Source organism: Triticum aestivum, chromosome 2B (genome assembly GCF_018294505.1).
Source record: "Triticum aestivum cultivar Chinese Spring chromosome 2B, IWGSC CS RefSeq v2.1, whole genome shotgun sequence".
Classification (NCBI taxonomy): domain Eukaryota; kingdom Viridiplantae; phylum Streptophyta; class Magnoliopsida; order Poales; family Poaceae; genus Triticum; species Triticum aestivum.
Window position 1 is genome coordinate 233,740,661 of NC_057798.1, and position 15,374 is coordinate 233,756,034.

A 15,374-nucleotide genomic window follows, 5' to 3' on the forward strand; every position below is an offset into this window, starting at 1 on the left:
AAGGTCGTGCCATATCAAGAACACAAGAGAGAGAGAGAGAGAGAGAGATCAAACACATAGCTACTTGTACATACCCTCAGCCCCGAGGGTGAACTACTCCCTCCTCGCCATGGAGAGTGCCAGGATGATGAAGATGGCCACCGGTGATGGATCCCCCTCCGGCAGGGTGCTAGAACAGGGTCCCGATTGGTTTTTCATGGCTATAGAGGCTTGCGGCGGCGGAACTCCCAATCTAGGTCTCTTTTCGGGGTTTTATGTATTTATAGGAATTTTTGGCGTCGGTCTCACGTCAGGAGGGTCTCCAAGTCATCCACGAGATAGGGGGCGCCCCCAGGGGGTAGGGCGCGCCCTCCACCCTCGTGGATGGCTTGGGACTCTTCTGGCCCAACTCTTTTACTTCGGGGGCTTCTTCTGGTCCATAAAAAGTCCACAAAAATTGGCAGGTCAATTGGACTCCATTTGGTATTCCTTTTCTGCAAAACTCAAAAACAAGGAAAAAACAGAAACTAGCACAGGGCTCTAGGTTAATAGGTTAGTCCCAAAAATCATATAAAATAGCATATAAATGCATATAAAACATCCTAGATGGATAATATAATAGCATGGAACAATCAAAAATTATAGATACGTTGGAGACGTATCAGTGAATATGTTGGGAGGTGAAACTATAAGCCCCTATCTTTCTATGTGTCCGGTTGAACCGTTTTGCTCATGTGTATGCGGTGAGTGTTAACAATCATAGAAGACTATATGATGGTTGAGTATGTGTACTTTGCCTAAAGGCTCCGATACGTGACCCTTCCTGAAAAGATGATGAATTGTAGTTGCAAAGTTGACTGAGAACATAGTTTGTTGGTTTCCAATAGAGTTTATGCTTTATACTTCGATAGTGTGATGAATTGTTACTTATTCATGAGAAGTCTATGATAAAAGTTCTATGATAAAAAATTTATGTTAAAGTTTGTTATTGTTATAATAATTCACATAATGCTTCTATGTCCATATTTTGTTTTTATCGACACCTCTCTCTCTAAGCATGTGGACATGTTTTTCGATTTCGGTTTTCACTTGAGGACAAGCAAGGTCTAAGCTTGGGGGAGTTGATATGTCCATTTTGCATCATGTTTACCTACTGTTATTTATGATGTTTTTATGCATAATAATCTTTTTGGAGTAATTATAATGCCTTTTCTCTCGTAATATGCAAGGTACACACAAAGAGGGAGAATTTTGGCTGTTGGAAATCTGGACTTGGAAGAGCTACGTCAGGCAACCTATTCTGCACAACTCCAAATAAGTTGAAACTTCACGAGTATTTTTTATGGAACAAATAAGAAATACTGGAGAAAATAACCACCAGACGGGGGCCACCTGGCGAGCACAAGACACCAGGGCACGCCTGGCCCCCCAGGCGCGCCCTGGTGGGTTGTGATTAGCCCATCCCACCTCCGGTGCCCATCTTCTAGTATATAAGTCATTTCGATCTAGAAAAATAAAGGAGAGGACTTTCGGGATGGAGCGCCGCCGTCTCGAGGTGGAACTTGGGAAGGAGCACTTTTGCCCTCCGACGGAGTGATTCCGCCGGGGGAACTTCCTTCCCGGAGGGGGAAATCATCATCATCATCATCACCGACAACTCTCCCATCTTGGGGAGGGCAATCTCCATCAACATCTTCAACAACACCATCTCCTCTCAAACCCTAGTTCATCTCTTGAGTTCAATCTTTGTACCGGAACTATGGATTGGTGCTTGTGGGTGACTAGTAGTGTTGATTACATCTTGTAGTTGATTACTCTATGGTTTTTTTGGTGGAAGATTATATGTTTAGATCCAATATGATATTTAATACCCCTTTGATCTTGAGCATCACTGGTATGTGTCAGTTCTACACAAACGGTTTTTAACTCCTTCCCGCGACGGTGTTCGGAACCGCCACCTAGTGAGGTGACTGCGATAGGGGGGTCCTTCCCACACGACCCAGAAACCGTCGGGGATATGCCCTCCTAGCACACACGCTCGGCAAAATGAGGTCGTGTGCGATCGGCGAGCGACCAAATACGGTTATACATATAGTAGTGCTAAAAAATACAATTATACATGCGAAATCGTTTCTGGTCGTAAGTACATCCCACACAGTCAATCCCCGCTAAATGTTTTCGTTCATAACATCCCACACAGTCACTCCAACGAAAACATTTGTGCAAGGTGGCATAACGCAAACAGTTTTCAAGAGAATGTCGTGTGTGATTGTTCATTGATCCAACATGGTTTATTCCTAGAAACTGTGTGCGTTGCCTGAGGTCATCGCCCATGGTGTTTTCTCAATAACCGTTTGCAATAGGAAAACCCGATTAGCGGGCTAATTGCCCTATTATTAATAATCCATTTATTAATCTAATTGACATTCGTATTAAGCACATAATATATTATATTTCTATATTAAGGAAACATGATTTCATAATTGAAATACATCCGAGTACAACATGATATAGCTTCAACACTCAACTACCCCATTACACAACTGCACTAGCACCAAGTTTCACATGCATCATCTAGAACCTTTCGAAATTAGCTTCATAGACGATACATACACATATGCATCTCATCTGGAAAACTTCTGAAGCGGAAGGCGAATATTGAGCCTTCATTCATGTTGAAGGTCTTTGCAACTTTAGGCCAGTGCCTGTGGATGATTGACCGTCCATCCTTCGTCCTCTTCAGGAACACTTCAATATTGAACCGTGGGTGTTGTATGAAAACCTTCCTCGCCTCCTGACCATAGAGGTGGTTTGAGAGGTAATCATCAATGAACTGCTTTGGAAAGGCCTGAAAACAAGGATGTGCATAAATATCTTCTCTATATTGGAAATGGGGCAACGGAATAAAAAACGCAAGGTATAATAGTTAGTACCAACTTGTGAACCTCAGTGCTTTCCATTGTTTCCCTCCAACACATATAAGGTAGTTAGTCATCAAGTTAAGTAAGGGTTCGCATCCTATCAGTACTAGTAAATTGTACGTGCTTTGCACGTCATTTAAATATATATAAAAACATGCAAAAATACATTGAATATGTATTTCCTTTTCTAGAATCGTACTGGACAAGATCCAACTTGGTTCTTACCTCTCTAGAATCCAAATTGTTCTAGCCTCTTTTTATTAGAGTATCAGATAAGCATGTGGATAGATACTTCTAGAACATATGAGATGGTAGAGTTGGGTTTTCAATTAGAAGGCCACGTGGCAGTATCCTATGAGTTAAAAACTATATCCAACGGATGATAGTGCTCAGATTTGCCATCTCTTGACCGTTGGATGGGCATATCCAACGACGAATATTTGAAGCTATTGGCACACTATATAGTGGTATAGAAAATATGTTGATGAAAAATAAGCACATTGCAGATTCATCAGATTAATTCAAGCCAGATGGGAAACCCATTTATCCAAACCAAGCATGATTAAGAACTAGGAAATATAGCACGTGTATATGTTTCTCATGTATTAAGTGCAGCTAAATTCGATTTATTCCTCACATGGTATACAATAACAAAATGCAGCCACAACAATTGAACATCACGTTGCAGAATTGAACCAAGCAGTTAACTAAACACCACAACAAATGAACCAAACATTAACTGAGCAGCACATTGCACAATATAACATACTCCTAATAGAAGATCAGACAGTTAACCAAACCAAGCATGCTTAACAACTTGGAAATATAGCAATTGTATTTGTTTCTCATGTATTTAGTACAGCCAAATTCGATTTATTTCTCACATGGTATACAATAACAGAATGCACACACAACAATTGAACATCGCATTGCAGAATAGAACCAAACAGTTAACTAAACACCACAACAAATGAACCAAACGTTAACTAAGCACCACATTGCACAATATAACATACTCCTAATAGAAGACCAGACAGTTAACCAAACCAAGCATGCTTGACAACTTGGAAAATTGCACCCTAAAGAATTGAACATCACATTTCCAGAACTGAACCAAATAGTTAACTAAACACCACATTGCACGACATATAGAACATATACACTAGAGCAGAAGATTGCATCGCGAAAGTAGATATCGCAACTTGTTAAGGAAAGGCAGTAGCTAGCAAACTGAACATGGGTCCTTATAGTGAGATAATAAGACAAGCTACTCATTGTCAGAGATACCGATGACGATTGGCTCCTTGGACATGGAAGAGGGCGAGGCCTCCGCATCGTGGTGCCCTCATCGTAGTGGTGAGTTGCCTGAGCCGCTCCGGGCACCAACTTGCTGCCTCTCGAGATGAGGTAAGCACGTGCACGCTGAGAAAACACCTCGTAGTCTTCATCGAAGGCACCAATGGTGGCCTCGAGAAAACGCCATGAACTGTTGTTTAAAGCAGCCTACCGCGTCATGGCGTCGGCGCGCGAGGCGTCGACGGTGGCCTCGACGGCGAGGTGCTCCTCCAAGATCTGGGGGTCAACACGAATGGCAGCCATTGCGACCTCATCCGCGCGTGCGGCCGCGATTTGCTTCTCCGCTGCCAAATGCTCCTTGAGATCCTGGCTATATTGCGTGCACCATGGCTTAGGGCGTGATACGTCTCCAACGTATCTACTTTTCCAAACACTTTTGCCCTTGTTTTGGACTCTAACTTGCATGATTTGAATGAAACTAACCCGGACTGACGCTGTTTTCAGCAGAACTGCCATGATGTTGTTTTATGTGTAGAAAAGAAAAGTTCTTGGAATGTCCTGAAAATCCACGGAGGCACTTTTTGGAAAATATAAAAAATATTGGCGAAAGAATCAAGACCAGGGGGGCCACACCCTGTCCACGAGGGTAGGGGGCGCGCCCCCTCCCCCTGGGCGCGCCCCCCTGTCTCGTGGGCCCCCTGGACCTCCACCGACCTCAACTCCAACTCCATATATTCACGTTCGGGGAGAAAAAAATCATAGGGAAAGTTTCATCGCATTTTACGATACGGAGCCGCCGCCAAGCCCTAATCTCTCTCGGGAGGGCTGATCTGGAGTCCGTTCGGGGCTCCAGAGAGGGGGATTCGTCACTGTCGTCATCATCAACCATCCTCCATCACCAATTTCATGATGCTCACTGCCGTGCGTGAGTAATTCCATCGTAGGCTTGCTGGATGGTGATGGGTTTGATGAGATTTACCTGTAATCAAGTTAGTTTTGTTAGGGTTTGATCCCTAGTATCCACTATGTTCTGAGATTGATGTTGCTATGACTTTGCTATGCTTAATGCTTGTCACTAGGGCCCGAGTGCCATGATTTCAGATCTGAACCTAATATGTTTTCATGAATATATGTGTGCTCTTGATCCTATCTTGCAAGTCTATAGTCACCTATTATGTGTTATGATCCGACAACCCCGAAGTGACAATAATCGGGATACTTCTCGGTGATGACCGTAGTTTGAGGAGTTCATATATTCACTATGTGCTAATGCTTTGTTCCGGTTCTCTATTAAAAGGAGGCCTTAATATCCCTTAGTTTCTGCTAGGATCCCGCTGCCACGGGAGGGTAGGAGAAAGATGACATGCAAGTTCTTTTCCATAAGCATGTATGACTATTTACGGAATACATGCCGACATTACATTGATGAATTGGAGCTAGTTCTGTGTCACCCTATGTTATAGCTATTATATGAGGAATCGCATCCGACATAATTATCCATCACTGATCCATTGCCTACGAGCTTTTCACATCTTGTGCTTCACTTATTTAATTTTCCGTTGCTATTGTTACAATCACTACAAAACCAAAAAATATTACTTTTGCATTGTTACCTTTATTATCATACTACTTTGCTACTAAATACTTTGCTGCAGATACTAAGTTATCCAGGTGTGGTTGAATTGACAACTCAACTGCTAATACTCAAGAATATTCTTTGGCTCCCCTTGTGTCGAATCAATAAATTTGGGTTGAATACTTTACCCTCGAAAGCTGTTGCGATCCCCTACACTTGTGGGTTATCAAGACTAATTTCTGGCGCCGTTGCCGGGGAGCATAGCTCTATTCTCTGAGTCACTTGGGATTTATATCTGTTGATCACTGTGAAGAACTTGAAAGACGACAGAACCATGATTTTTCCCTCAACTACGAGGGGAGGTAAGGAACTGCCAGCTAGCTCTGCACTAGATTCTCCTTCTATTTTGAGTAAGCTTGCGACACCTAAACCTGCTACTGCTATGAATTCTGATATGTCGCATGTTATTGATGATGCCACTTCAGCTATGCATGATACTTATGATGAAACTACTTCTGTGCGTGATACTACTTTGTCATTAGGTGAATTTCGTGATGAACAACTTGCTAGAGTTAGGGAGAATGAAATTATTGAAGATGCTATTATTGATGATAGTGACGATGAAAGTTCTCCCAATGATTATGAACTGCCTGTTGTTCCTGAGGGTTATGTTATGAATGAAGAAGCTGCTAGAGCTATCTTTGCTTGCAATGATAGATATGATCTTAAGAAATTATTAGCTAAATGGAAGCAGCAGTCTCTTAATGCTAGAATGAAACCTGACCCTGCTTTTGCTACTTCACCTATCTGTGTTACTGATAAGGATTATGAATTCTCTATTGATCCTGAGATTATTACTTTAGTTGAATCTGATCCTTTTCATGGCCTTGAATTTGAAACTATTGTGGCATATCTTACCAAGTTGAATGATATAGCCACCCTATTTACTCATGATGATAAATCTCGCTACTATTATATCCTTAAGATATTTCCGTTCTCATTAAAGGGTGATGCTAAGACTTGGTACAATTCTCTTGCTCCTGGTTGTGTGCGTAGTCCCCAGGATATGATTTATTACTTCTCTGCTAAATATTTCCCTGCTCATAAGAAACAAGCTGCCTTGCGGGAAATATATAATTTTGTGCAAATCAAAGAAGAGAGTCTCCCACAAGCTTGGGGGAGGCTTCTCCGATTACTTAATGCTTTGCCTGATCATCCTCTCAAGAAAAATGAAATACTTGATATCTTTTATAATGGACTAACTGATGCTTCCAAGGACTACTTGGATAGTTGTGCTGGTTGTATTTTCAGGGAAAGAACAGTCGATGAAGCTGAATTACTATTGAATAATATGTTGACTAATGAAAATAATTGGACTCTCCCTGAGCCAATTCCTGAACCAATTGGGCCAACTCCTGAGCCTATTCCTAAAGCCACTCCGAAGAAGAGAGGTGTTTTATTTCTCAGTCCTGAAGATATGCAAGAGGCAAAGAAATCAATGAAAGAAAAAGGTATTAAAGCTGAGGATGTTAAGAATTTACCACCTATTGAAGAAATACATGGTCTTAATATTCCGCCTATTGAAGAACCACATTGTCTTGATAACCCGACGCAGGTAGTAAAGGTAAATTCTCTCTATAGATATGACAAAGTTGAAATCCCCTCTACTAAATTTCATAGCCCATGCTTAGATGAATTTGATGACTTTATGGCTAGACAAGAAAGTTTTAATGCCTATGTTGGTAGAGAGTTAAAGAATAATGCTTTTGAGATAGGAGGCGTGAGCGATAATATGGCTAGAGTTAAAGGTGAACTTAAACTTAAACTCATTAGCAAATATACTTATATGGTTGCTACTCAAGTTGAGCAAGTACTTAAAGCTCAAAATGATTTGCTTGATGAATTAAATAATAAAAATGACTTTGTTGTTAGAGTGGCTACTAGAACTGGTAGAATGACTCAGGAACCTTTGTATCCTGAAGGCCACCCTAAGAGAATCGAGCAAGATTCTCAGAGAAACAATTTAGAGGCACCTAGTTCTTCTAAAAAGAAGAAAAAGAAAAACGATAGGACTTTGCATGCTTCTAGTGAACCTATTGTAGACACACCTGAGAATCCCAATGATATTTCTATCTCTGATGCTGAAACACAATCAGGTGATGAACATGAACCTAGTGATAATGTTAATGATAATGTTCATGTTGATGCTCAACCTAGCAAAAACAATGATGTAGAGATTGAACCTGCTGTTGATCTTGATAACCCACAATCAAAGAATCAACGTTATGATAAGAGAGATTTTGTTGCTAGGAAGCACGGTAGAGAAAGAGAACCATGGGTTCAGAAACCCATGCCCTTTCCTCCTAAACCATCCAAGACAAAGGATGATGAGGATTTTGAGCGCTTTGCTGAAATGATTAGACCTATTTTCTTACATATGCGCTTAACTGATATGCTCAAAGTAAATCCTTATGCTAAGTATATGAAGGATATCATTACAAACAAAAGAAAGATACCGGAAGCTGAAATTTCCACCATGCTTGCTAATTACACTTTTAAGGGTGGAATACCAAAGAAACTTGGAGATCCGGGTGTACCAACTATACCATGCTCCATTAAAAGAAATTATGTTAGAACTGCTTTATGTGATCTTGGAGCCGGTGTTAGTGTTATGCCTCTCTCTTTATATCGTAGACTTGAATTGAATAAGTTGACACCTACTGAAATATCTTTGCAAATGGCTGATAAATCAACTGCTATACCTGTCGGTATTTGTGAGGATGTGCCTGTTGTGGTTGCAAATGTCACTATCTTAACGGACTTTGTTATTCTTGATATTCCCTGAGGACGATAGTATGTCGATTATCCTTGGTAGACCCTTTTTGAATACTGCAGGGGCTGTTATTGATTGCAACAAAGGCAATGTCACTTTTCATGTTAATGGTAATGAGCATACGGTACACTTTCCGAGGAAACAATCTCAAGTTCATAGCATCAATTCTATTGGAAAAGTTCCAACTATCATTATTGGAGGTTTTGAATTTCCTCTCCCTACTGTCAAGAAAAAGTATGATATTCTTATTGTTGGGGATTTTCATATCCCCGTTGAGGTAACTTAGTGTTATTCGAAATTTCTCCGGTTCCGTGTTATTCGGAATGAGTTTGTTAACAAGACTTGATCAACCTTGTTAGTGGATTCATTTTGATGATCATGAGATGGATGAAACTAGAAGGCACAACCTTCTGTACCCTCTTTTTACTTTCTGTTATTTAGAATAAATAAAGCAAAAATAGTATTATCCTGTCTGTTTTCTGAATTATCCGTGCATTAAAAAATATCCCGAAAATAAAAGTGCTCCAAATGCCCTGCAAATTTAGTATGATTTTTATGGAATATTTGAGGATTTTAGGCACTGAAATCACTGCAGGAGGGGCAAGCACCAGGCCACGAGAGTGGAGGGCGCGCCCACCCCCCTAGGCGCGCCTCACTGTCTCGTGGGCCCCTCGTGGCCCCCCTCCACTTATGCCAGCACCCACACACTTCATCTTCTACCCCAAAAAATCCCCATCCAGCTCAAGCACGAGTTCTAGCTCATTTTGCTGCGATTTTCGATCTCCTTGCTCAAAGCTCCATTCACAAAACTGCTTTGGGAGATTGTTGCTTGGTATGTGACTCCTCCATTGGTCCAATTAGTTTTTGTTCTAGTGCTTTATTCATTGCAAATTTTTGCTGCATAGGTGACCATGTTCTTGAGCTTGCATGTTAAATTTATGAGGTCCCAAGCAATTCTGATGCATGATATAGGCTCTAGGCACTTGTAGGAGTAGTTGCTATCAATCTTGTTTAGTTTTATTCACTTCTATTTTGAAGTTACTAAAATTTCAGAAATTTTTCAGAAAAAGAATTATGTCTGGGAGAATGTACCAAGATGGTTCCTCGCCTAAGAAAGGACCCAGGATTGCTATACGTGAGCAAGATGTTGAATTACCGAGGGACGTGGATGTACGGGCTTGTGAGTGGCCATCCGACGATTTTATGGTCGAAGCAGGCTTTAAGGAGGAATTTTATGCATATGTGCGTAATGCTGAGCTGGAGGACTTCTTACAAGATAATGTCCTCAGTACTATCAATTGACTGATTCCTTTGTGCGGAGATTTAAATATAACTGTACGCGTAATTCTCCTAGTGTCATATTTGATATTTATGATACATCTTATACCATGGACTTAAGAGGATTTTACTACTGCTTGCAAACTCCCGCAGTGGGGTAATATTAATGATCCTCACAAATCTGAATTTAGAGATTTCCTCGCTAGTGTTACTATGGGAGAATCCAGGGACATAGCACAAGCTACCATAGGGAGCATTCATTTTCCTGCTATACATTATTTTGCTCTCTTCATTGGTAGATGCATTAACGGTAAGGATGAAGCATGTCACATGTGTGTCCCTGATCTTTGTGTCCTCAAGAGTGCTGTGTTGGGTTATAAAGGTTATAACTTGGGGGCAATAGTCGCACGTAGGTTGCAGAATAATAGTAGAACTGGAGATTTATTTGGAGGAATTTATGCAACCCGTGTGGCTAATTATCTTCGTATAGCCCCATGAGAAGGGGATATGATGATACCTCCTGCTTATTTAGATTATGACGCTATGGTCAATCATCAATTTCTTAGGAGGAATGAACAATTCCTCCAATATCGACTAATCTATGACAGACGCAACGTCGTCCATGTTACTCTTCCTGCTCCTCTCCTTTTTGATTATCAGGCAAAAGGAAGATATGTTGTTACCAGGGAGGAAGCAGCTGAACACGAGCGGAGAGCGGAGGCAGCTCGCCAACATGCCGCAGCTCAGGAGGCGGTTGCCGCTGCGACTCAGTACGACCCCAACTATAACTATGGATATCAGCCAGGCGGTCCTTGGTATTAGACCAACTTAGGCCAAAAGCCTAAGCTTGGGGGAGTACATATTTCTCACCGGCTTTACATTCATGTTCACACACTAGTCGTCGGTGCTCATACTCTTTCATTGTATTATCCATGATTAGTTTAATTTTCTTTTTCGCTTTCTTCTTGTGTGTTTGATAAACCTTAAGAAAAAAACCAAAAAAATTAGTTATTTTAATTTCCATGCTTGTAGTAGAAATTAAAATGAAAACCCAAAAAGATTTCTCGTTCTTCTTCTTACTTGTTGGGAGCTTTCCCGTGTAAATAGTTTTATTTTATTTTCTTTTCTTTGGGGGTCGAGAGTAGAAGACCATATTGAAAATGCTTAGTGGCTCTCATATGCATGATTGTTTATTTAACTTAGAGCCCATATTACTGCCTTCTCTCTTGAGTTGAATGCTTGCAGATTCTAGCTTAGTCCAATGCACGTGCACTTTTATTATTATACACATCATTCGGTCGTGCAAGTGAAAGGCAATAATGACGATATATGATGGACTTATTGAGATGAGAAAAGCTGGTATGAACTCGACCTCTCATGTTTTTGTAAATATGATGAGTTCATTGTTTCTGATTCAGCTTATTATGAAGTAAACATATTTGCAATGACATTTAGAGATTATAGCTGCTTGTTCCATGCTTGATTAGCTATGAGTTATAATGGTTTACCTTGCATGCCAACATGCTATTAGAATGATTATGATGTGGTATGATGGGATGGTATCCTCCTTTGAATGAATTGAGTGACTCGACTTGGCACATGTTCACGCATGTAGTTGAAACAAATCAACATAGCCTTCATGATATTTATGTTCATGGTAGATTATATCCTACTCATGCTTGTACTCGGTGTGAATTAATTTTAATGCATGTTTATGATTGTTGTCGCTCTCTCAGTTGGTCGCTTCCCAGTCTTTTGCTAGCCTTCACATGTACTAAGCGGGAATACTGCTTGTGCATCCAAACTCCTTAAACCCCAAAGTTGTTCCATATGAGTCCATCATACCTTCCTATATGCGGTATTTACCTGCCGTTCCAAGTAAATTTGTATGTGCCAAACTCCAAACCTTCAAATGAAATTCTATTTTGTATGCTCGAGCAGCTCATGTTTCAACTAGGCTGCCTATATCTTCCATGCTAGGTGGGCTATTCTCAAGAGGAGTGGACTCCGCTCCTCACTCATGAGAAAGGGCCGGTAACCGGAATGCCCAGTCCCATGATCCAAAAAGATCAAAGCAAATCAAAATAATTAAACAAAACTCCCCCAGGGCTGTTGTTAGTTGGAGGCACTCATTGTTTCGAGCAAGCCATGGATTGATGCTTGTTGGTGGTTGGGGGAGTATAAACCTTTACCATTCTGTTTGGGAACTGCCTATAATGCATGTAGTATGGAAGATACAACCATCTCATAGTTGTTGCGTTGACAGTGAAAGTATGCCGCTCAAAATGTTATTCAATCTCTATTTTAAAATCGAACTCTAGCACCTCTACAAATCCCTGGTTTCTCTGCAAAGGGCCTATCTATTTACTTTTATGTTGAGTCATCACCCTTCTTATTAAAAAGCACCCGCTGGAGAGCACACTGTCATTTGCATTCATTACTATCGGTTTATATTGGGTATGACTTGACTGGATCTCTTTTACCATGAATTACAATGTTTAGTCAGTCCTTGATCTTTAAAGGTGCTCTGCATTTATGTTTTGCGGTCTCAGAAAGGGCTAGCGAGATACCATTTTGGTTATATCATGTTATGATTGTTTTGAGAAAGTGTTGTCATTCGAGGTTTATTATTATGGCTCGCTAGCTGATTATGCTATTGATATGAGTAATTGTGAGACCTAAGTGTTATTTTGAGTATGGTTAGTTCATAATATTTGCTGAAACCTGAATGATGGCTTTGCATGTTTACAACAACAAGAGCAAACAGAGTTTGTAAAAGTTTTTCTTTATCACTTTCAGTTTATCAATTGAATTGCTTGAGGACAAGCAAAGGTTTAAGCTTGGGGGAGTTGATACGTCTCCAATGTATCTACTTTTCCAAACACTTTTGCCCTTGTTTTGGACTCTAACTTGCATGATTTGAATGAAACTAACCCGGACTGACGCTGTTTTCAGCAGAACTGCCATGATGTTGTTTTATGTGTAGAAAAGAAAAGTTCTCGGAATGTCCTGGAAATCCACGGAGGCACTTTTTGGAAAATATAAAAAAATACTGGCTAAAGAATCAAGACCAGGGGGCCCGCACCCTGTCCACGAGGGTGGGGGGCGCCCCCCTGCCTCGTGGGCCCCTGGACCTCCACCGACCTCAACTCCAACTCCATATATTCACGTTCGGGGAGAAAAAACAGAGAGAAAGTTTCATTGCGTTTTACGATACGGAGCCGCCGCCAAGCCCTAATCTCTCTCGGGAGGGCTGATCTGGAGTCCGTTCGGGGCTCCGGAGAGGGGGATTCGTCGCCGTCGTCATCATCAACCATCCTCCATCACCAATTTCATGATGCTCACCGCCGTGCGTGAGTAATTCCATCGTAGACTTGCTGGACGGTGATGGGTTGGATGAGATTTACCATGTAATCAAGTTAGTTTTGTTAGGGTTTGATCCCTAGTATCCACTATGTTCTGAGATTGATGTTGCTATGACTTTGCTATGCTTAATGCTTGTCACTAGGGCCCGAGTGCCATGATTTCAGATCTGAACCTATTATGTTTTCATGAATATATGTGTGTTCTTGATCCTATCTTGCAAGTCTAGTCACCTATTATGTGTTATGATCCGACAACCCCGAAGTGACAATAATCAGGATACTTATTGGTGATGACCGTAGTTTGAGGACTTCATGTATTCACTATGTGCTAATGCTTTGTTTCGGTTCTCTATTAAAAGGAGGCCTTAATATCCCTTAGTTTCCGCTAGGACCCCGCTGCCACGGGAGGGTAGGACAAAAGATGCCATGCAAGTTCTTTTCCATAAGCATGTATGACTATTTACGGAATACATGCCTACATTACATTGATGAACTGGAGCTAGTTCTGTGTCACCCTATGTTATAGCTATTACATGAGGAATCGCATCCGATATAATTATCCATCACTGATCCATTGCCTATGAGCTTTTCACATCTTGTGCTTCGCTTATTTACTTTTTCGTTACTATTGTTACAATCACTACAAAACCCAAAAATATTACTTTTGCACTATTACCTTTATTATCATACTACTTTGCTACTAAATTCTTTGCTGCAGATACTAAGTTATCCAGGTGTGGTTGAATTGACAACTCAACTGCTAATACTCAAGAATATACTTTGGCTCCCCTTGTGTCGAATCAATAAATTGTTGGGGAACATAGCAGAAATTCAAAATTTTCCTACGTGTCACCAAGATCTATCTATGGAGAGACCAGCAACGAGTAGAAAGAGAGTGCATCTACATACCCTTGTAGATCGCTAAGCGGAAGCGTTCAAGTGAACGGGGTTGATGGAGTCGTACTCGTCGTGATTCAAATCACCGATGATCCTAGTGCCGAACGAACGGCACCTCCGCGTTCAACACACGTACAGCCCGGTGACGTCTCCCACGCCTTGATCCAGCAAGGAGAGAGGGAGAGGTTGAGGAAGACTCCATCCAACAGCAGCACAACGGCATGGTGGTGGTGGAGGAGCGTGGCAATCCAGCAGGGCTTCGCCAAGCACCATGGGAGAGGAGGAGTAGGGAGAGAGGTAGGGCTGTGCCAAAACTTCGTGTTTAGCTCCCATGCGCCTCCCCACTATATATAGGGGTGGAGGGGCTGGTTTCTTGCCCTCCAAGTCCATTGGGGCGTTGGCCAAGGTGGGAGGAAAGAAATCTCATTATTTCCTTCCCCACCGATTGTTATCCCCCCTTTTTAGGGATCTTGATCTTATCCCTTCGGGATATGATCTTATTCCTTCTAAGGGGGGATCTTGGTGCGCCTTGACCAAGGGTGTGGGGCCTTGCCCCCACTACCCACGTCCATGTGGGTCCCCCCATGCAGGTGGGCCCCACTCTGGAACCTTCTAGAACCTTCCCGGTACAATACCGAAAAATCCCGAACATTTTCCGGTGGCCAAAATAGGACTTCCCATATATAAATCTTTAGCTCCGGACCATTCCGGAACTCCTCGTGACGTCCGGGATCTCATCCGAGACTCCGAACAACATTCGGTAACCACAGACAAAATTCCTTTATAACCCTAGCGTCATCGAACCTTAAGTGTGTAGACCCTACGGGTTCGGGAGACATGTAGACATGACCGAGACGTTCTCCGGTCAATAACCAACAGCGGGATCTGGATACCCATGATGGCTCCCACATGTTCCACGATGATCTCATCGGATGAACCACGATGTCAAGGACTTAATCAATCCCGTATTCAATTCCCTTTGTCTATCGGTATGTTACTTGCCTGAGATTCGATCGTCGATATCCAATACCTTGTTCAATCTCGTTACCGGCAAGTCACTTTACTCGTTCCGTAACACATCATCCCGTGATCAACTCCTTGGTCACATTGCGCATATGATGATGTCCTACCGAGTGGGCCCAGAGATACCTCTCCGTTTACACGGAGTGACAAATCCCAGTCTCGATCCGCATAAAACAATAGATACTTTCGGAGATACCTGTAGTGCA